The sequence below is a fragment of the Erythrolamprus reginae genome, chromosome Z (genome assembly GCF_031021105.1).
Source record: "Erythrolamprus reginae isolate rEryReg1 chromosome Z, rEryReg1.hap1, whole genome shotgun sequence".
In the NCBI taxonomy this organism is placed as follows: Eukaryota; Metazoa; Chordata; class Lepidosauria; order Squamata; family Dipsadidae; genus Erythrolamprus; species Erythrolamprus reginae.
The window spans coordinates 91301090-91323390 of NC_091963.1; the positions used below are offsets into that span (position 1 = coordinate 91301090).

The following is a 22301-nucleotide window of genomic DNA, read 5'->3' on the forward strand; positions in this document are numbered from 1 at the left end:
CCAGTGCCCCTTTTCCCACATAAGCATAATTTTTCTAAAATGCTTGCTGCAAGTTTTATTTACTATGTCTTCATATTACAATTCAACATTATTTAGAAAACAGATATAATAAAGGCAATAATTTGGAATGAATGATGAATCAACTCATCCACATCTATCCTACTACATAGCCAGTTATCCTGTTGATTTCATGTATTTTACACTGCATAGTTGACTGAAAGTAGATTATGGATACACAAAAAAATTATTTGGTTCAATGAATATTCATTATATAGATCGCTATGATGCAAAATGTTCTACAATCAATAGATTAAACTGTTCTTTAAAGTAGTGGCCAAATTAGTGAAAATACGATTAAATATTAGCTGAACTGGAACTTTATGGATCATGACAAGAAATCTCTAAATATCACATGGTGCTAAATGGAAGACAGGCAAAAATGGCTATTACCTTTATTCTACAGGTGAATTTTCAAAGCCACTGATTGGCTGATTTAGTAGAAAACATTCAACTGAATTCAAATGTGTATACATTCAAAATATCACCTGTTTTGAATGAGATAATAATAATTTCAGCTTCTAAAATTATTACACCCCACCCCAAACAGTTCTGCATATTATTATTTGCCTTTCAAAATCTCTTCACCATATCATTGATTTCAATTGTCACTATTCAAAGCCTGTATTTCCCAACAGCGACGGCTCCGGCGGCTTCCCTTCATCACGTGACATTCCTGACGCTGCTGCTCCTTGAAAGGAAGCTGCCGGAGCCGCCACCGGGAAGGAAAAAGTTGGTGCAGCTGCCTGGGGGTACCGAACTGAACCGCTGAGGAAAGGAGGCCCCCAAAGCTGCTGGTATTGCAGCCAGCCCTACCATTCCTGCAGCTTGGAGCAGTTACAAGGTAGAGACTGGGAGGCTGTTAAGAGGGTGGCCAGGAGGGGCGTGTTGGGATTCCGACTGCCATTCCCTCTCACCTTGTCCCCTCAGATCTTACATTTCGGATAGTAAACAAAATTTTCTGTTCAGTATCCGAATTTTTGTTCGGATACAGAAGCAAATTTTTGCAGAAAATTTTGTTCGATATCCGAAATGTACGAAAACCAAGGCGTTCGAGAACTAAGGTACCACTGTATATTTATTTATTTATTCATTTATTCATTCATTCATTCATTCATTCATTCATTCATTCATTCATTCTTATGCCGCCCTTTTCCTTAAGACTCAGGGTGGCTTACAGCATGTTAGCAATAGCACTTTTTAACAGAACCTGCATATTTCCCCCACAATCTGGATCCTCATTTTACCCACCTCAGAGGGATGGAAGGCTGAGTCAACCTTGAGCCGGTAATGAGATTTGAATCGCTCTACAATCAGCTACAGTGGCCTGTAGTACAGCACTCTACCTGCTGTGCCACCTCGGCTCTATGTGCCAATACCTACCCTATAGCTTATAAATAGCAGGAAATGATGAAATCTCCTAGCTAAAGATTGATTCTCAGCAAACATATCCATACTGTTTTCAATTTGTTTTTCAATTTGCAATCTTAGTATTCAGTGATTCTGGTGATCTCTCACACATGTACTAATAAGGTCAGAACCTGTTAACTTTTTCAAGATTTTATGTATTTCAAGAACTTTTCAGTAGGATTTCTGAATTTTCTCATGTTTCTTTTTTAACTGCTCATACACATGAATCTTATTTCTTTCTTACATTTTTCTGCATCTAGATATTTTAACATAATGGACATTAGGACAATTATGGCTAATGGTGAATCATGCATATTGGTCTGATCAGTAGAACAATTTTTTGTCCAGAAGATAATTCCATATGTTAATAGATGGTTAGAAACTGTATTATAGATATTGTAAGGTAATAATCATGAAACAGATGTAATTTATTGGGAAATGCTAATCACTTTTGAAAAATGCTAATCACTTTTCAATTTTTTGGATTAGATCAAGTGCTGACTTGACATGGATGGGGAAAAAAAGTCAAATATTTCTTTTATCTGAAGATTTGGATCAAAAACAAAAAACCTTAGGCACATACCTCAGCATTCCCCCCCCCCACTTAATAGTGTTAGTTTGGGGTTCACGTCAAAGAAAGTGATTTCCTACTCTTTTCCCCCCAATGCCAGGGAAGTGCATGCTCGGTTTCTTCTCCAACCTGCCGATCTCTCTCTCTCTCTCTCTCTCTGTTGGGCATACAGGAAGCAACCTGTAGCTGATAGAGACAATGTTTTGGGCCACCACTTCATTTTTTTCTTTTCCCCCTCCCCACTTTGCATTGGCTGCTATAAGGCAGCATAGAAGCTGAGCTGCTTGCTGGGTGATCCCTTCAAGTCACGTCATCGCATTGCATCAAAGGATGAAGAGCCAGTCCTTCCGGCTCCAACACAATCTCCAAAAAATAGGGACTTTTTAAAAACACTGCGGGACAAATTGTTCAAAAGCGGGACTGTCCCACCAAAAGCAGGACATCTGGTCACTTCACTCATTCTAATTTTTGTAGAGAATTAGTTCTCAATATTTTTATTTTAGTAATATCACTATTCACTGTTTAAACCTCTGTAGTTTTTCATTTTGTTGCTCTAAGAGAGGGGTGTCAAACGTACAACATTATGGCAACATCGCGTTATGTATCACAACTTTTCCCCCTGCACTAAACTGGGCATGGGTGAAGCCAGTATGTAATGCATCTGGTCCATGGGCCACAAGTTGACAGCCCTGCTTTAAGATAATGAAAGTTTGTTTCTTTGCTCCCTTATGAATAGGGTGAAAAGTACAATAGACTTGTCAGGGAGAAAAAAAAATCAACCAATTTAATCAATTTCAGAATTGCAAATGGTCTATTTTTCATTCAGTTCACTCAGCAATAGTTTCACAGTCTACTTTATTAGGAAAGAGAAACTTTTACAAAAACAAACAAGAATTTCACAAAGGATCAATAAAATACTCAAGAAATTACAAAGATTGCATTGCAGAGGTTAGATTAAACATTTTAATTTGCATGGCCACCCAAAATAATTTTTGGACTGAGGAAATATTACTTTGATTTCCTTCAGATTTTCTTTAATACTACTTTCTTGATTTCCTTTACATAAACCAATGGATTTTCACTTGATAATTGTAGGTTATATCCAAACATTTATAAACAGTAATAATATAGATTATCATAATTAATTAAATGATAATATGGGTAAATGAGACAGAAAATTACTTCAAGCAGCTGCCAAAAAAATATATGAATCTTCAGCAAGGTTTCTGATTTGTTTTGGCAATTTGTTCAGCTGCATTGAGTATCATAATTTTAATATGAATATAAACATTAGAGAATATTCACATTTGTTTTATTTTATATACTCTCACAAAGTATATTGTAAGTTAAAGATTCCTAATAAATATAATTAAAGATCTGTAACCTACCTTATCTGAACAAGTCTTAGATCATCCATAATGTAACCCTTTTCCAATTAAATAAATACAACTTTGTTTTTTAACCTTTATGTATACATATGCATACTTATATACTATTTTTCTGTTTCTTTAAATATTCAGAATTGCTTACAATAATTAAGAAAATAATTAAATATTAAGAAAATAATAATTAATAATTAAGAAAATAGAGAATAGAAAACTTTTATTATGATGGATGCTTCATTCTCACATCTAAACTCCTAATCTCTAAGGTTTGGCAACAGATTATCATGCATAAACTGAAAATATTTAATCAAGCTTGCAAAAATAAATAGAGAGAGGGTTTTTTGTTGTTGTTGCTTCTGTTCACTTCAGAGATTTGTTGAGACTTCCAATATGAGCAGAATTACCATATTTTTCAGAGTATGAAATGCACCGGGGTATATGACACAACTTAGTTTTGGGGAAGGAAAACAAGGAAAAACAGGCTAAAGGTACCCAGTTGTACATCTCCACCCCATGTCCAGTCAGTGAAGCAGTGGAAGTGATGTGCCGGTGCCTGGAGGCAGTTAGCGTCTGGATGGGTGTCAACAGGCTCAAACTCAACCCCGACAAGATGGACTGGCTGTGGGTTTTGCCTCCCAAGGACAATTCCATCTGTCCGTCCATTACCCTCAGAGAGGGTCTGCAATTTGGGCGTCCTCCTCGATTCACAGCTGACATTAGAACATCACCTTTCGGCTGTGGCGAGGGGGGCGTTTGCCCAGGTTTGGACCGGGAGTCACTGCTCACAGTCACTGATGCCCTCATCATCTCGAGGCGCTCTCTACATGGGACTACCTTTGAAAAGTGTTCAGAAACTTCAGATCATGCAGAACGCAGCTGCGAAAGCAATCATGTGCTTTCCTCGATCTGCCCATGTTACATCAACACTCCGCAACCTGCAATGGCTGCCAAAAAATTTCCAGTCACAATTCAAAGTGTTGGTTATGACCTATAAAGCCCTACATGGCATCGGACCAGAATACCCTCGAGACCGCCTTCTGCCGCACGAATCCCAGCGACCGATTAGGTCCCACAGAGTTGGCCTTCTCCGAGTTCTGTCGACAAAACAATGTCGTTTGGCAGGGTCCAGGGGAAGAGCCTTCTCTGTGGTGGCATCAGCCCTGTGGAATCAGCTCCCCCTGGAGATTAGGACTGCCCCCACCCTCCTTGCCTTCCGTAAACTCCTGAAAACCCACCTATGTCGCCAGTATTGGGGAAATTGATTCCCCCTCTGTCGCGCTTTATGTATGGTCTGTTGAGCTGTGTGATTGTTTTTTAATAAGGGTTTATTTATGTGTTCTGTTTTTTAATATTGGATTTGTAGACTGTACTGTTGTTGGAAGCTGCTCCGAGTCCTCGGAGAGAGGTGGCCGTATATACTCGAGTATAAGCCGAGTTTTTCAGCCCAAAAAATGGGCTGAAAAACACAGCCTCGGCTTATACTCGGGTCATTGACAAAGTCACCACACGAGGGCGCCATTGCTTGAGCCAGAGCGAGGAGGCACCAGCTTTTGTCCCCTCTGGCACGCCGTAGTTCCTCTCCCTGCCTCAAGCAAATGAGGCAGCCATTTGCTCCAACCGAGAGGGGGAAATAGCAATGGTGAGTAACTGTTCCTTGCTCTATCTGCATTACCCTTAGTCGGATTAAAAAGGCCCCCTGCTGTCAGATTCTCCTCCCCCTCCTTTGAAAGGATTTAAACTGTTTAAAAAATGGTATTTTGTGGTAGTTGCTGTCCTTGCTTGGATAGGATCTAATAATGTGTTATGAGGCAGAGCTAGACAGGAATTCTTTTTCTATCTGTCTATCTTTCTATCTATCTATTTTTCTATCTATCTATTTTTCTATCTATCTATCTATCTATCTATCTATCTGTATCTATTTCTATCTATCTATCTATCTATCTGTATCTATTTCTATCTATCTATTTTTCTATCTTTCTATCTATCTATTTTTCTATCTATCTATTTTTCTATCTATCTATTTTTCTATCTATCTATTTTTCTATCTATCTATTTTTCTATCTATCTATCTATCTGTATCTATTTCTATCTATCTATCTATCTATCTATCTATTTTTCTATCTGTCTGTCTGTCTATCTATCTTTCTATCTATATCTATCTGTATCTATCTATCTATCTATCATCTATCTATCTATCTGTATCTATTTCTATCTATTTTTCTATCTTTCTATCTATCTATTTTTCTATCTATCTATTTTTCTTTCTATCTATCTATCTGTATCTATTTCTATCTATCTATCTATCTATCTATTTTTCTATCTGTCTGTCTGTCTGTCTATCTATCTTTCTATCTATATCTATCTATCTATCTATCTATCTATCTGTATCTATTTCTATCTATCTATCTATCTATTTTTCTATCTATCTATCTATCTATCTATCTATCTATCTGTATCTATTTCTATCTATCTATCTATTTTTCTATCTGTCTGTCTGTCTATCTATCTTTCTATTTATATCTATCTATCTATCCTGTATCTATTTCTATCTATCTATTTTTCTATCTTTCTATCTATCTATTTTTCTATCTATCAGTCAGTCAGTCAATCAGTCAATCAATAAAACAGGACATTGTTAAATTTCAGATAATACTTTTACAGATCTTTAAAATTGATGTGGCTTTCTTGAAGTATAAATTATTCTCTATTATTTAATATTATTATACAATAGAACTGGGTCTCTTCAGATCAAACATTTATTTTAAAAAGGTTCTTCATTTTGTTAAGTTGTCTAGAACAGAGGTCCCCAACCTTTTTTGCACCAGGGACCGGCTTTCAACTAGACCAGTTTTCCATGGCCCGGTGGGGGGGGGGGAGCTAGCTGTCAGCGGCGCCGTAAAAGGGGCGATCAAGAGAGGAATGGGTGAATGAATGGACGGAGGGTGGGAAGGAAGGAAGGAAAGAGGGAAGGTACAGGAACAGAAGAAGGGTGCAAAGAAGCAAAGAAAGGTGTGAAAGGGGAGAGTAAGAGAGGAAGGAGTGAAAGAAGGGAATGAGGGAGGAAAGAAGGGAGGAAGGAAAAGGAAAGCAAGAAATGGAGGGAGGAAAGGAAGGGAGGAAAGGAAGGAAGGAAGGAAGAAAGAAGGAAAGAGGGAAGGGACAGGAACAGAGGAAGGAAGCAAGGAAACTTATGAAAGGGGAGAGTAAGAGAGGAAGGACTGGAGGGAGGGAGGGAAGAAGGTAGGAAGGAGAAAGAAAAGAAATAGAGGAAGGAAAGGTAAAAGAGAGAAAGAAAAAGAGCAAGAAAGAAAGAAAGAAAGAAAGAAAGGCAACTTCAAAGAAAGGCTCACTGAGCATCTCTCACTCTCTCTCTCTTTCTATCCCTCTTTCTTTCTTTCTCTTCCTTTCTCTCTCTCCTCTTCCTTTATCTCCTCTTTCTCTCCCCCCTCTCTCCCCCTTTCCCTCTCTCTTTCTCTCTCCCTCTCTTGCTATCTCTCCCCCCTTTCCCTCTCTTTCTCCCTCTCTTTCTCTCTCTCCCCCCTCTCTCTTTCTCTCTCTCTCCCCCTCTTTCTCTCTCTTCTTCTCACTTTCTCTCTCTTGTTTTCTTTCTGTCTCTTTTGCTTTCTCTCTCTCTCTCTTTCTCTCTTGTTTTGTTTCTCACGCTCTTTCTCTCTCTTGTTCTCTCTCTCTTGCTATCTCTTTCTCTCCCCCCCTTTCTCTCACTCTCTCTTTCTCACTTTCTCTCTATCTTGCTGTCTGTTGCTTTCACTCACTCTCGTTCTCTCTCCGTTCTTCTCAGCGGTGACGCGCGCACGCCCTGCCCGCCTCACATTTGCCGAGAGGACTTTCGCCCCGGGCTCTCAGCAAGGGGGTTTGCATGAGAGGCGGGGCCGGCGGAAGGTGATATTCAATGTCGGGGGCGCACGGGCGGTCTTGCGCGCGCTCCCTATCTCCCTGCTAGCCCACTCGGAATACGTATTCAAAATAAGAAAAGCCTTTGCCGGCGAAGGCTTTTCTTATTTTGAATACAGTATTCCGAGTGGGCTATCAGGGAGATAGGGAGCGCGCGCAAGACCGCCCGTGCGCCCCCGACATTGAATATCACCTTCCGCCGGCCCCGCCTCTCATGCAGCCCCCTTGCTGAGAGCCCGGGGCGAAAGTCCTCTCGGCAAATGTGAGGCGGGCAGGGCGTGCGTTCCGGGTGCGGGAGGAGCTGCGGTGAAAGGCAGGAGGTGGCAGAGGAGCAGAGGGGGCAAATCGGGTGGGCGGTGGGCAGCGCGGAAAGGCCGAGGGGGCCCTGGCGCCGCGGACCGGCTGAAAACCCCCAGCGGCCCGGTGCCGGTCCGCGGACCGGCGGTTGGAGACCCCTGGTCTAGAATAATAATAAAGCAGTTTTTTAAAAACCTATCTCCTTGCAGCCTGTTTCAGCATTAGCACAAGAAAATAAATTTCTGCTTCTGCTTCTCTTTGCAGCTAAAGCTGCACTTTAGTTTCACTTTAGACCATTAAATCTGAATCTGACCGAACAATGTTAGGAGCCTTTATTAGGACTTATCTAGTGGTGATACGTGCAGCAAAATATTTTCATTTTTCTGCACTTATTGTGTCCACCTGAATTGTGCCAAGTTACCCTTTTCAGGGTGACCCATTCCCTTTTTGATGCAGAGATAATGGACGAGCCCTTACAGGGTAGAGCTGAGCAATTTGTTCAGTTTCTCATGGATACAGTTGCTCAGATTCGGATGGACCTGCACTCTGATTAGGCAAGCTCAACCGAGATGACAGGGGTAAGTCTAGTCCTATTGTATGGGATGAATTCGATCCTGATTTAAGTAGACAATGGCATAGGAACAATGAGTGCCTCCACTTATTTACTGGACCCTACTGGTTTCAGCCAATAGGGAGGTGACACAAGGCTGGCTCCAGGCTTTGATCAACACCTCCTTGAGTTGAGGGGTCTTTCCCACAACCATTAAAGGAAGGGGTTGTTAGGTCCCTCCTCAAGAAGCCTTCCCTGGATCCAGCTGACCTTAAAAACTATTGTCTGGTGTCCAACCTACCCTTTATGGGAAAGATTGTTGAAAAAGCAGTGGCTGTTCTATTCATGGCCTCTCGGAATGAAACCACCGATTCAAAATCTACTATATCATGTTAAAATCACAGTTTTTATTATCAAAAGGCAGCATAAAGTGAAAGCAGACTGAATGAAAAGGCAGGGAGTACTTTTCTCTGTGAGGTGAAAAGCAGATAAGGTCTGGGAAAGTCACCAACTCCAGCCTAATTGCATTCCTTTGCAATAGGAGAGGGAAATTCATCATAGAAGAGATAAATCTGCTCACCGGAGTTGAATATTCAAGCAGCGTCTGGTGAAGAGTTTTTAGCAAGGCAGAAATCAGGTTTTGGGGAGGCGTTTTTCAAACACCCCATACATCTTCCATGAACGGCGTTGAAGCCCCACACTCAATTACCCAAAATATTTTGCTTTTATATTGACTGGAAGTGACATCAAATCCCTAAGAGGTAAAGCTGTAAGTTTATTTCCTTTTATTATGTAAGTCCTGTTGACTTCTCAGAAATCTATGATACCTGGCATCTAAGAGTGGATCAAAGTCTGCTTCATCCTCCGAATGAGACCACTCCCCCATTGTTATATCAGCCCCTTCTGGTGGTTCCACAGGTTCACCCAAGCCACGTTCTTCTTCACTCTCACTCTCTGCATAAGCTGGCAACACCACTGTCCCAAGGTATCCAGAGGGGCCTGGCTCATCCTCCTCAGAAGAACCGTTGTACATACCTGAACGGTCTTCTCGATGCACTGGAAGGAGAGTCCAACATGGGTAATTCACCAATCTTATTGGTAGAGACTGAGTTAATTTAAATATTTAAATATGAGGTAGTCACCGCCCCTTAGCAGCCCCCAATACCTCAGTTTTAAAAACGAAGCCAGTTTAAGGAAAACCTGTTTATTGAACAATAACCATATAACCTCATAACTGTTTAACTAGGCTCCCAGACTCCGGCGACCTGGCGAAACAACCATGCCGGGTGGGTTTGGACTCTCCTTCCAGTGCATCGAGAAGACCGTTCAGGTATGTACAACGGTTCTTCTCCACTGCATCTGGAAGGAGAGTCCAACATGGGATATGCCAAAGATTACTGCCCATGGGAGGGAAAAGGCTGAGCTACGGTCGCAGGAGTTGAACACACTTGCTGCAAAACCCGTCTCCCAAACGAAGCTTCCGCCGAAGCTACTGAGTCCAGTTTGTAATGGCGTACAAAGGTGGTAGGAGACGCCCACGTAGCCGCCCTGCAAATGTCCTCTATGGACGCCTGAGTCCTCCAAGCCACCGAAGTGGCTGCACTCCTAGTGGAATGCGCTGTCACCCCGGTTGGTGGTACTTGAAACCGAGCTTTGTAAGCTTCCTCAATACAATCCCTCAGCCAGCGACTGATGGATCTAGCTGACACTGCCAGACCCATTGATCGCTGACCAAAGGACACAAACAGCCGCTCAGATTTCCTGAAATGTCCAGTCCGTCTGATGTAGATTTTCAAGGCCCTCCGAACATCTACCTTGTGCCATCTCAGCTCGAGAGGGTGCTGTCCATGTGTGCAAAAGTCTGGCAACACTAACTCTTGAGCCCTATGAAACCCAGAGTTAACCTTGGGGATAAATGTAGGGTCTAACCTCAAAACTACCCGATCAGGGTGGAATATACATAAGTCTGCACGCGTAGACAGGGCCGACAGCTCCGACACTCTGCGTGCCGACGTAATTGCCACTAAAAAGGCAGTCTTTAAGGAGAGCAATCGTACTGGAATCGTCCTCATCGGCTCGAAAGGAGGGGCTGTCAACGCCTTGAGTACCAGGGAAAGGTCCCACGTCGGGAACCTGTGCACTGGAGGCGCATGGGTGTTAATCGCGCCCTTAATAAAATCCCTAATCCAAGGATCGTGTGCCAGGGATCGAACGTGGGGTACTCGGATGATGGTTGCCAAGGCAGCTAAATGCCTTTTCAATGTATTTGGGGCTAACCCTTTCTCTACCCCTGACTGTAGGAATCGTAAGATTGACACAACCGAAGCCTCCCCCGGGTTAAGGTGGTGGTCCGAACAAAACCTGCAGAAGGCCGCCCATGTGGCCTGGTAGAGTCTTACCGTTGATGGGCGACGTGCTGCCTGAATGGTGGAAATAACCTCGTCTGGCAAGGCTTGCTGTCTCAGACCTGCCCTTTCAAGTGCCAGGCGGTCAGTTTGAACCACTGAGGGTCCGGATGGCAAACTGACCCCTGAACCAACACTACCTCGGGATCTGGAATCCTCCACGGGGGAGACACCGACAGGGCTACTAGGTCTGCAAACCAAGGCCGTCTCGGCCAATAGGGAGCCACCATGATCATTTCCACCCCCTCCCGAATTGTCTTGTCTAATATCCTTTGAATGAGACACGTGGGGGGAAAGGCATACAGTAACCCCTGGGGCCATGGTGACCATAGGGCGTTGACCCCTTCCGCCCCTGGCGTCGGAAACCGGGAGAAAAACCTCTGTAATTGGGTGTTTGCTGGGGTTGCGAAGAGGTCCACCAATGGAAGACCAAATCGTAGCACTATCTGCTTGAAGAGTGCCGGGTCCAGTTGCCACTCCGAAGGATCCAGAGTGGACCTGCTCAGCCAGTCTACTTGCACATTGCTGGTCCCGGCAATATGCTCCGCCGTAAGAGAGGCTAGATGAGATTCGGCCCAATCGAAGAGGTCCGTGGCTTGAGCCATGAGTCGATGAGATCTGGTACCTCCTTGATGGTTCAGGTGGGCTTTTGTGGCCACGTTGTCCGTCAGAACCAGGACATGCCTGTCCTGAACCCAGGGAGCGAAGGCCTGAAGGGCTAAGAAAACCGCTCTGAGTTCGAGAACGTTGATATTGACCTGGGTTAAGTCCTCCTGAGACCACAGGCCCTGAGCTATATGAGGCCCCATATGGGCGCCCCAGCCCAACAAGCTCACGTCTGTTGTGATAATCACACGCTCGTGGCTGTGAAGAGGAGAACCCTGGATCAAAGCTGGGGACAACCACCATGCCAGCGACTGCTTGACTGAAGCTGGGAGTCTCACCTTTCGGTGCGAGTGACTCACCTTGTCCCTCTGGGCCGGAAGGAGGAACCATTGGAGGCCCCTCATGTGATGACGGGCCCATGGCACAATCCCTATGGAAGAGACCATAGTCCCCAGTACCTTGGACAACGTTGCCAACGATGTCTGCCTCTGCCGTCAAAGAGTGGAGACCAATCTCCGGATATTGAGTACCCTTTCCGGTGTTAGAGAAACGGTGTCTTTTGCGGTGTCTATGATGGAGCCCAGATGTTGGATTGACGTGGTAGGATGAAGGTGACTCTTCTCCTCGTTGATGGTATACCCATGGCATTGCAGAGTTTGCCTCGTGAGCGCTAGATCGTGCTGCGCTTGGGCCATAGACTTGGACATAACGATTATGTCGTCCAAGTACGCCATCACCCTTATAGACTGGGCCCTGAGATGTGCTGTCAGAATGTCCATCAGCTTCGTAAATGTACGGGGTGCCGAAGACAGGCCGAATGGCATGGCCCGATACTGGTAGTGGACCCCGTTGAGACAAAACCTGAGGTATCGACGATGTGCTGGCCAAACCGGAACATGCAGGTAAGCCTCTTTGAGGTCGATAGAGGTGAGGAGATCGTTGTGCCGAACAGAGGCCAAGATCGATTGTAGGGAGTGCATGCGAAATCTGCGATACCGAATGAAGGTATTCAGGAGTCTCAGGTTTAGGATCGTCCTGAACCCCCCTGATGACTTCGGCACTAGGAACACAATGGAATAGAACCCTGTGCCCTTGGCATGCTCGGGCACCATCTCTATCGCTTGAATCTGGAGAAGATGAGTTATCTCCAGTTGCAGATGACGTTGTTTGGTTGGGTTTCGAATTAGCGGACAAGTCACAAATCGGTTTGGCGGGGGCTGCAGAAACTCCAGGCGCAGTCCTCGTGATATGGTTGCTATAGCCCATTTGTCGGTGGAGGTACTCCTCCAAGAGGCACTGAATCTTTGAAGTTTGCCTCCTATGGGCTGAGAGGCAGTCAAGTCATTTTGTGCACCTGAAGCCCCTTTGGTTCCCTCTGAATGGACACCGAGCCTGCTGGAACCCCCTGGGCCTATCCTGAAAGGCCACACGGTCCCCTCGAAAGGTGGGCTGGCCATACTGGGTCTGTGTGTACGGTCTATTGCTCTGCCCTGCAGACAAGGACGAGTCCCACCGAAATGGCTGACGTCGATTGTAGGGATTAGGCCTACGCTCCTGGCGCCGATATGCTCTAGGCAGGGTCTTTCTTTTGTCCTTATCCTCAATGAGGACAGGGTCCAAGGCCTCCCCAAAAAGTTTTTCCCCCTGGTATGGAGATGAGGCCAAGTTCCACTTGGATTTGAGGTCAGCTGGCCAACTACGCAACCAGAGGAGACGCCTGGAAGCCAAAGTCGTTGCCATCCCACGGGCGGAAAATTTAGCTGCGTGGAGGGTGGCATCCGCCGAAAACTCCGCCGCTGCCAGCAGCTTACTTATGTCCTGGCGCAATCTGCCGTCCTCAGGCCCAAGGCGGGCTTGCACCTCCTGCAGCCACATAATGGAGGCCCGATTAAAAAAGGAAGCTGCAGTGGCTGCACGAAACCCCCAGCTGGCCATTTGATGAGATTTTCACAGCAAAATCTCCGCCTTCCTATCCTCAGGTTTCAAGCTGTCGCCTGTCTCTGAGGGAACCAAGGCCTTTGATATCAAAGTCATTACAGGCTTATCTATGGGGGGAAACTCCAACAGCTTTTCCATATCCTCATCCAGTGTATAGAATTTCCTTTCTATAACCGAAGATCCCTGTGCTGCTGCAGGGGCTTGCCATGGACGTTTAAGACTTTGTCGAAATATGTCAGATGATGGTACATGCTCAGTTTCGGGCTGGGGTTCCTTAAATAACACAGCAGATGGCTTAGGCTCCTCAGAGGTGTCTGCTGCTTTAGTGGAACCTGGCAAATCCACTACCTGTTTGGCTTTATGCAGCAACAGTTTGAATAAAGGAGCTTTAAAGAGACCAGCAACCACAGGTTGTTCTGGAGCAGTCTCATCATCAGAAAAATCGTATTCCTTTTCTGTGTCCTCTAAGGGTGAAGGATCCTCCATCCAAGACACCCCCCCCCCGAGAGGGGCGGTGCAGCCCACAGGTTTTTGGGCTGAGCTGGACGGGGGTGAGGAGTAGCCTGATGCACCCCCCGCTACCATCCCTTGAGTATATACATCCGATATGAGGCCTTGCAAGGCTGGTGACAGTTGCTGCCAAGTGTCTGGTTGCACCCTAAGCCCAGCTGCAGTGGGCGTGAAGGTGGCTGAGGGAGCACTTCTTACTGAGTGGGCAGCAGACCCTGGCCTCGCTTGCAATCCCGCCAGAGGAGCAGGCCCAAAGGGAACCTGTCTATCAGGTGACCAGTCCCTGTCTGACAAAGTCTCTGATGGTTTCCACCCAGATTGTGGAACAGGCTGATCCCTGGACTGTGGCAACAGCGGTCCCGGAAAGGAAGAGGGGTTCCCTGGTGTCAAAAGGCTTGCCTCTAACTTCTGTTCCAACGCTTTTATCCTCCTTTCTGCCTCCTTGAGGGAGGAGGAAGAAGCCTGGGTCTTAGACTTTTCCTTAGGCTTTGACTTGCCTTTATCCACAGGCACTACAGTTGGGGACGCCTTCTCAGGGGTTTTATCAGCCATATTTACTTACAATTCAACACTGTTGATATTTATTCAACGAAAGACTGCAGACACGTTGAGAATAAGTGTCACTCGGTAACACGATCTCAACAAAATGGCGCTAGGCACTTCAGAAGTCCACGCCTGCGCCGCTCATTTGTTGGTCGCGCCCTGTTGCTAGGGTGGAGAGCAACTGTCACCCGCTTCAGGAATGGCGGGCGCGGGAAATTCCTAGCCAAAATGGCAGCCGCCGCGATCCCAGTCGCCTTATCCCCCCTCAGGAAATTATTCCCTAGTGAGGAGGTCAGCCCTGCAGCCTTGCAGCCAGGTCCTATTTCGCCGATCCGAGCCTGGATGAATCGTCGGCTCCCGCGGCGTCTCCGGCGGCGGCGGCGGCGCTTTATTATTTAGCGCCGAACAGCTGAGAGGCGCTGGCCCTGAGCCAGGTCCTTTCCTCATTATACAAACGGCGGCAATTTCCAAGCCTCCCAGTGAGGGGGGCTGACCCCCTCACCTTCGGCTGGCAGCCGGGTTTGGCCGCTGAGGCCAGTGACCCCAGGCTGAGTCGCTCCTTGATTGGCATAGTACCCGCTGAGGGAAGGGAAACCCAAGGAGAAGAATGGTGGGGGGGGTGCCCGCGGAGGGCAGAGACCCCGTCCGGATCCTCTCTTCATTCCAGCCAGTCCTGTAGAAAGGGAGAAAGGAACAAAGAGAGAAAGAAAAATTATTATTAAGAACAGTGATATTAAATTAAACACTTTTATTACACAGAAGAAAACTCAACAGTCTCTACACTTAGACTGAGTTTTTAAAACTGAGGTATTGGGGGCTGCTAAGGGGCGGTGACTACCTCATATTTAAATATTTAAATTAACTCAGTCTCTACCAATAAGATTGGTGAATTACCCATGTTGGACTCTCCTTCCAGATGCAGTGGAGAATCTGACATTACCAGAGGTGGACAAGGAGTGCTCATAACAGTGGTGCTCCAAATCGTATAGGCATTGGATGAAACCGATTACCCTTAACTAGACCCTTAACACTCAGGTTTCAGGCCTGGTTACAGTATAGATGACTGCTACTGTTTTAGTCACACTGACCTCTGGAGAGCCCGGGGTTGGGGTCACTCCTCTATTCTGGTACTCCTTGACCTCTCAGCGGCTTTTGATACCATTGATAATTGTATCTTTCTGCAATGACTAGGGGAGTTCGGGGTGGGAAGAATCATATTACAATGGTTCTCCTTCTATCTTTCCGGTCAATTGCAGTGGGTGTTGACAGGGGGACAGAGATTGTGAGGTGCCACAGGGCCCGGTTTTCTACCCTCTCGTATTTAACATCTATATGAAACCACTGGGTAAGATCATCCGATGGCATGGGGTGATGTATCAGCAATATACTGATGATACCCAGCTTTACATCTTCACCCCATGCCAGTCCAGTGAAGTGGTAGATGTGATGTGCTGGTGGCTGGAGGCTGTGAGGGTCTGGATGGGAGTTCATGAGCTCAAGCTCAACCCCAACAAGACTGAATGGCTATGAGTACTGCCTCCAAAGGACTACACTATCTGTCCATCCTTAGTTCAGGGGTAGAATATTAACCCCCTTAGAATGAGTTTGCAATCTGGTGTCCTCCTAGACCCTGAGATTAGAACAACACATCTTGGCTGTAGCTAGGGGGACCTTTTCACAAGTTTGCCTAGTGCATCAGTTGTGATCCTATTTGGATCATGAGTCTCTTCTCATGGTCACTCATGCCCTTATCACCTCACGGCTCAGTTATTATAACAAACTCTACATGGGGTTACCCTTAAAAAGCATTCAAGGACTACAATTGATACAGAATGCAACTGCACGAGCTGTTACACATCAACATATTGTGAGCTGCACTGGCTCCCAATTGGTCTACAGGAGCAATATTTTGTTGTGAGTCGCCCCGAGTCTACGGAGAGGGGCAGCATACTAATCTAATAAATAATAATAATAATAATTATTATTATTATTATTATTATTATTATTATTATTATTATTATTATTATTATTTCACGATGTTGGTTATCACCTATAAAGCCCTACATGGATTAGGGCCATACTATCTTTGGGACCACCTCCTGCCATACAGCTCCCAGTGATTGCTAAGGGCCCACAAGATTGGCCTTCTCAGGGTCCCATCAGCTAGACAGTGTCAATTGGCGGGGATGGGGGGAGGGCCTTCTCTGTGGTAGTGGTGGCTCTGTGGAACCAGCTTCCCCTTGAAGTCCGTACTGCCCCTAGTCTGCTAGCCTTCCGAAAGGCCATGAAGATCTGGCTTTGTTGACAGACCTAGGCCATTGAATCAATTTGATACCATCATGATCTGGCCACTAAAATGATATGAATAGTTTTTTAATGAGTTTTAGATTATTTTTACATGTTGTAAGCCACCCGGAGTCCGGAAGGAGTTGGGTGGCTTATAAGTATGATTAATAAATAAATAAGTATGATTAATAAACTTTCATTTTAGCATGTGACTTGCCTTGCAGCCTCAGTCAGTTGACAGTCGGGAAGCTGATCATGAGTTGCTTGGCTTAACAGACTCTGTGCTGTTTGTTACACAGAGGAAAATTGCTGGGAGATAGAAGCCAAAGGGAGAGGGTGGGTGGGTAGGGATATATTTAATCTATAAGATGCACTCATGTTTTCACCCTCTTTGGGGGGGGGGGGGGTAAAAAGTGTGTCTTATACTCCAAAAAATAGGGTACCTACACTACACGCAGTTGTACTTATTACTATTTGTTTGCTTCCTGTATATTTAGTTTATACATTTTTTTCTAACAAAGATTACATAGTAATTCCCACCAGGAGAAGAGCATAAAATATTTGATATACATTGAAGGCATATTTTCAGTCATGATTTATTAGAAATGCCATAAAGGTACAATTTACATATTATGCCAAACTCAGAAGAAACAAATCATAATACAACTTAATGTATTTAAGTTGACTTTTCAGTCATATAAATTGACTTTTGAGCCCCAAATTTCTGCTGCTAAGATCTGTTAAGTGAATTTTGCCCATTTTATGACCTTGATTGCCAAAATTGTTAAATGAATCAATGCAGTTGTCAAATTAGTCACATGGTTGTTAAGTGAATCTGGCTTCCCCACTGACTTTGCTTGTCAAAAGATCACAAAAACTAACCATTTGACCCGGAACTCATAAATATGAGTTACAGTGATCCCCCGAGTTTCGCGATCTCGATCTTTGCGAAACGCTATATCGCGATTTTTCCACCCGATGACGTCACTCCCTTCCTTTCTCATCTTTCTTTCTCTCTCTCTTTCTCTATCTTGCTTCTTCCTCTCTCACACTCTCTTCCTCCCTCTCTCATCTCTTTCTTTCCTTCTCTCTCTTTCTCTATCTCTCCCCCTCTTGCTCTCAAGCGGCGGGTGGCACCCAGGGAAGGTTCCTTCGGCCGGCCACCAGCTGATCTGTTCGGCAGCGCAGTAGCAGCGAGGAGCCGAAGATGGGGTTTCCCCTTTGCGTGGGCAACGGGGAAACCCCATCTTCGGCTCCTCGCTGCTACTGCGCTGCCGAGCAGATCAGCTGGTGGGCGGCCGAAGGAATCTTCCCTGGGTCTTCAACTCCCAGAGCTGCAGACAAGCGGAAAAGCGGCGGACAAGCGGGCAGGCAGGCGGCTCCTCAGCTGCTGGGTCTTCCCAGGTGCGGAAGTAAAAACACCATCTGCGCATGCGCGGCCATGGAAAAAGGGGCACGCATGCGCAGATGGTGTTTTTACTTCCACACCGCTACATCGCGAGAAATCGATTATCGCGAGGGGTCTTGGAACGGAACCCTCGCGATAATCGGGGGATCACTGTACTTGCCAAATGTTTGGATCTTGATCATATGATTATGGGAATGCCACAGCAGTTGTAAGTGTGAAAAATTATCGTAAGTCATTTTTACAGTGCTCTTGCATTTTGAATAGTCTTTAAAATAACTCTTGTAATTCAAGGACTACCTGTGTACCAGAAGGTTTTTGCCCCATGTATACCTATCCACTTGTAATTTTTTTAAATAAGTTTTTATTCACAAATAGAAAAACAATACAATTCACAAAGAATAATAAACAACTATTACAAACATGTAATTAAGAGAAAGAAAAGAAAGGGTAGGGAGAAGGGGGGAAAAGGGAAAACCAAGTGAAAGAAAAGAAAGAGAAACGAGAAAGATGGATACAGAGACAAAAAGAGAGAAAAGAAAATAGAAAAAGAAAGAAAATGGTTACATAGTACGTCATTTCCATTTTGTTTGCATTCCTGGTGAATCAAAAAGCAAGCTCTATATATCTCCTTATTGCTTTATCTAATCCATATTTATAGTTATCAATTATATCCATATATTATTTACTTGTTTATTAGTTATTTCTTCTGGTTTCAAGCTATTCATAAAGATTTTCCCAAATTGTGTAAAAGTCTTTCTCTTGTTTATTTTGTAGTTCAAAAGTGAGCCTGGACATTTCAGCGCAATCCATGAGTTTGTTTATAATCTTATTATCTGTTGGGAGGTTATTATCTTTCCACATTTGTGCATAGGCTAATCTCGCTGCAGTTATCATATGGACGATCAGGTAGTATTCTGATTTTAGGTATTGCCCTCTAACAAGCTCTAGAACAGTGGTTCTCCACCTGGGGGTCGGGACCCCTTTGGGGGTCAAGCAACCATTTCACAGGGGTCACCTAACACCATGGGAAAAGGCAAATTTCCCATGGTGTTAGGAACTAAAGCTTCTATTCTGGCACGTTGGAACATATTTTTACAATAGGACCAATCAGGTGTTTAGAGTGACCTTCCTGCCAATCAGCTTAAAGCTCTGTTGGGAGAATTGGCACTAGACTTATGGTTGGGGGTCACCACTACTCCCTTGCCTTTCGTAAGCTCCTTAAAACCCACCTTTGTCGTCAGGCATGGGGGAACTGAGACATCTCCCCCGGGCATATACAATTTATGCATGGTATGTTTGTAGGTATGTTTGTTTAGTAAATGGTTTTTTTTAAATATTTTAAATTATAGTTTAGATTTGTCATGAATTGTTTTGTTTTGCTGTGAGCCGCCCCGAGTCTGCAGAGAGGGGCGGCATACAAATCTAAATACAGTGGAACCCCGACTTACGAGTTTAATTGGTTCCGGAAGGAGGCTCGCACGTCGAACAGCTCGTATGTCGAAACATTGTTTCCCATAGGAAACAATGTAAAAGCGATTAATGCGTGCAAGCCCGAGGGCTGAGGGGAAAAGACGTCGGCTGAAGCGGGGAAGTTCGCCAGGAGTCAGCAAAGAAGCTGCGCGTGTGTTTTAAAACATCGGAGCCGGCATGGGGAGGCTTTTAATCAGCCCCCGAGCCCCCAACCCGGACTCGGGGGTTGATTGAGAGCCTCCCCATGCCGGCTCCGATGTTTTAAAACACACGCGCGGCTTTTCCGCTGCCTCCTAAAGCGGGGAAGTTCGCCAGGAGGCAGCAGAAAAGCCGCGCGTGTGTTTTAAAACATCGGAGCCGGCATGGGGAGGCTTTTAATCAGCCCCCGAGCCCCGAACCCGGACTCGGGGGTTGATTGAGAGCCTCCCCATGCCGGCTCCGATGTTTTAAAACACACGCGCGGCTTTTCTGCTGCCTCCTGGCGAACTTCCCCGCTTTAGGAGGCAGCGGAAAAGCCGCGCGTGTGTTTTAAAACATCGGAGCCGGCATGGGGAGGCTTTTAATCAGCCCCCGAGCCCCGAACCCGGACTCGGGGGTTGATTGAGAGCCTCCCCATGCCGGCTCCGATGTTTTAAAACACACGCACGGCTTTTCTGCTGCCTCCTGGCGAACTTCCCCGCTTTAGGAGGCAGCGGAAAAGCCGCGCGTGTGTTTTAAAACATCGGAGCCGGCATGGGGAGGCTTTTAATCAGCCCCCGAGCCCCGAACCCGGACTCGGGGGTTGATTGAGAGCCTCCCCATGCCGGCTCCGATGTTTTAAAACACACGCACGGCTTTTCCGCTCAGAAGCAAAGCAAGCCAGCCCAGGTCTTCTCGGCTCGTATCTCGAATGTGAGCTCGTGAGTCGAGCAAAAATTTCTCTAATCTCGCAGCTCGTATCTCGAGTAGCTCGTAAGTAGAGCTGCTCGTATGTCGGGGTTCCACTGTAATAAATAAATAATAAATTGTTCTGTCTGGGTCCCCCCAGACGCCAACACCAACTAAAAAGAGTAGTCAGACACACTGGTAAAAAGCAAAGGCAGTTTATATATTTGAAAGCAAACACAGGTAACAAAAACTGTTCTTACAGACAGGAACATTATGAAGCTTCACAGAGGTTTCACGACGGCCAGGCAATAAAACAGGATTCTTGCTGGCAAAAACAACACTGGAGGTAATAAAACCCACGCCTCCCCCAAGTCTTCAGCCTTCGAAGCCACAAGACAGGATCAGAGACGCCAAGAATCGAAGCAAGGTCACAGGACTCCCAATTGATAACTCTCCACAATACAGTAAGGGCGGGCCTGCCTTTTCAACCCTGCTGAGGAGAACCACACCCAAACCCTGTTACCAATTCAGGGATGAAAATACCTTGCTAATTGGCCCCTTCTTTGGGCTGCCTGTCTCTGCCTCATATCTATGATAGCCTGGGCGTCTTCATCTAATGAATCCAGGCTACTCGCTGGGGAGAGCCCCCCCCCCGGGGGTCTCAGGCTGCTCTCCCTCCTCCTCTTCCTCTTCTGCCTGGTCCTCCCCCTCCTGTTCATCGTCCTCCCCCTCTGAGCATGGATCCGGCAGAGTTCCAGCCGTTCCCTGAGGAGCCTCAGGCTGAATCACAACATAAATAAATAATAAACTGTATTAAGGGGTCACGGCATTGGAAAGGTTGAGAACTACTGCCCTAGAAGATAGGTCTCTGGTTCCAATTCTAAATCCAATTGCAGTATATCTTTTATCCATCCTTTGATTTTCAGCCAATAATTATGTGCCTGGAGGCATAGCCACCACATGTGGTAGTAAGTTCCAAAATCTTTTTTACATTTCCAGCATATGGGATCTATATTAGGATAGATCTTAGCCAACCTGGCGGGAGCATAATGCCATCGGTAAAACATCTTATAGAGGTTTTCCTTATACGGTATCATATGATTATGGGAATACCACAGCAGTTGTAAGTGTGAAAAATGATTGTAACTCATTTTTTTCAGTGCTCTTGCATTTTGAATAGTCTTTAAAATAATGGTTGTAATTTAAGGACTACCTGTGTACCAGACGTTTTTTGCCCCATCCACTTGTAAATTTAAATTGTTCGAAGTCAATGAACAATTTCTACAGTTATTACATAACAAAAACAGGTGTCTGAGGTTCAAAGTACTTTCTGAATCAGTTTCAAAGCATAAAAAGCCCTGTGAAATACAAGATCAGCATACCAAAACCTGAACAAACAAAAAACGGCCACCAAGTGTCCTTTCATAGAGGCCTGAAGAAGGGATTTAGTTGCTGAAATCTACCATTTCAAAGTGGACTGAATTTAAAGTAGATGGGAATTTCAATATAATGTTCTTGGTTTTTCTTTCAGAAGATATGAAATATTCTATCCAACTTAAAAAAAAAACCTAATTTAAGATCCAAATCAATAAATAAATGAAGTCCTATTTGCAATTTTTGTGTCCCTCATTCACATATAAAACAGATAAAGACAAAGATGATAATGTGTAAAGATTAATGAAATACTGTACTTGAGTTGAACTCATTTTTTGGTAAGGACTTGCATTTATCCACAGTTATCTTGACAACAATGAAGTCATTCTTTGTCATTGTCTTCTTAAACGTTCAGTCCACTGGTGACAGTACATGCATATAAAAAGGGTGAAGCTTTGATCATAGTGCTATGCCTACCATATTGCACATTCAAACACCTTAAAACTACCCTGGATGCTCCTGGTGATTTCTCATTCAAATACTAACAAGTTTCAACCCTACTTAGCTTTCTTGAGATCACCCAAGATCAACTTACTGTTGCCACCTGCTTTGGGCATCTAATTTTACCTTAAAAGGCTTTAGGAAACTGATGTGCCTCTACCAAACTTACTTTTCTTCCTATCATTTATTTTTCATTAGTCTTTTTGCAAAA

The 22301-nt window shown here is 44.9% G+C and overlaps 1 protein-coding gene across 1 annotated transcript in view; it reads right to left on the reverse strand.

The window, feature by feature from the left end:
- Window positions 1-22301, reverse strand: part of EPHA5 (EPH receptor A5) — a 123426-nt gene that overhangs the window by 69958 nt on the left and 31167 nt on the right. The gene's annotated exons all lie outside the window — the stretch shown is intronic.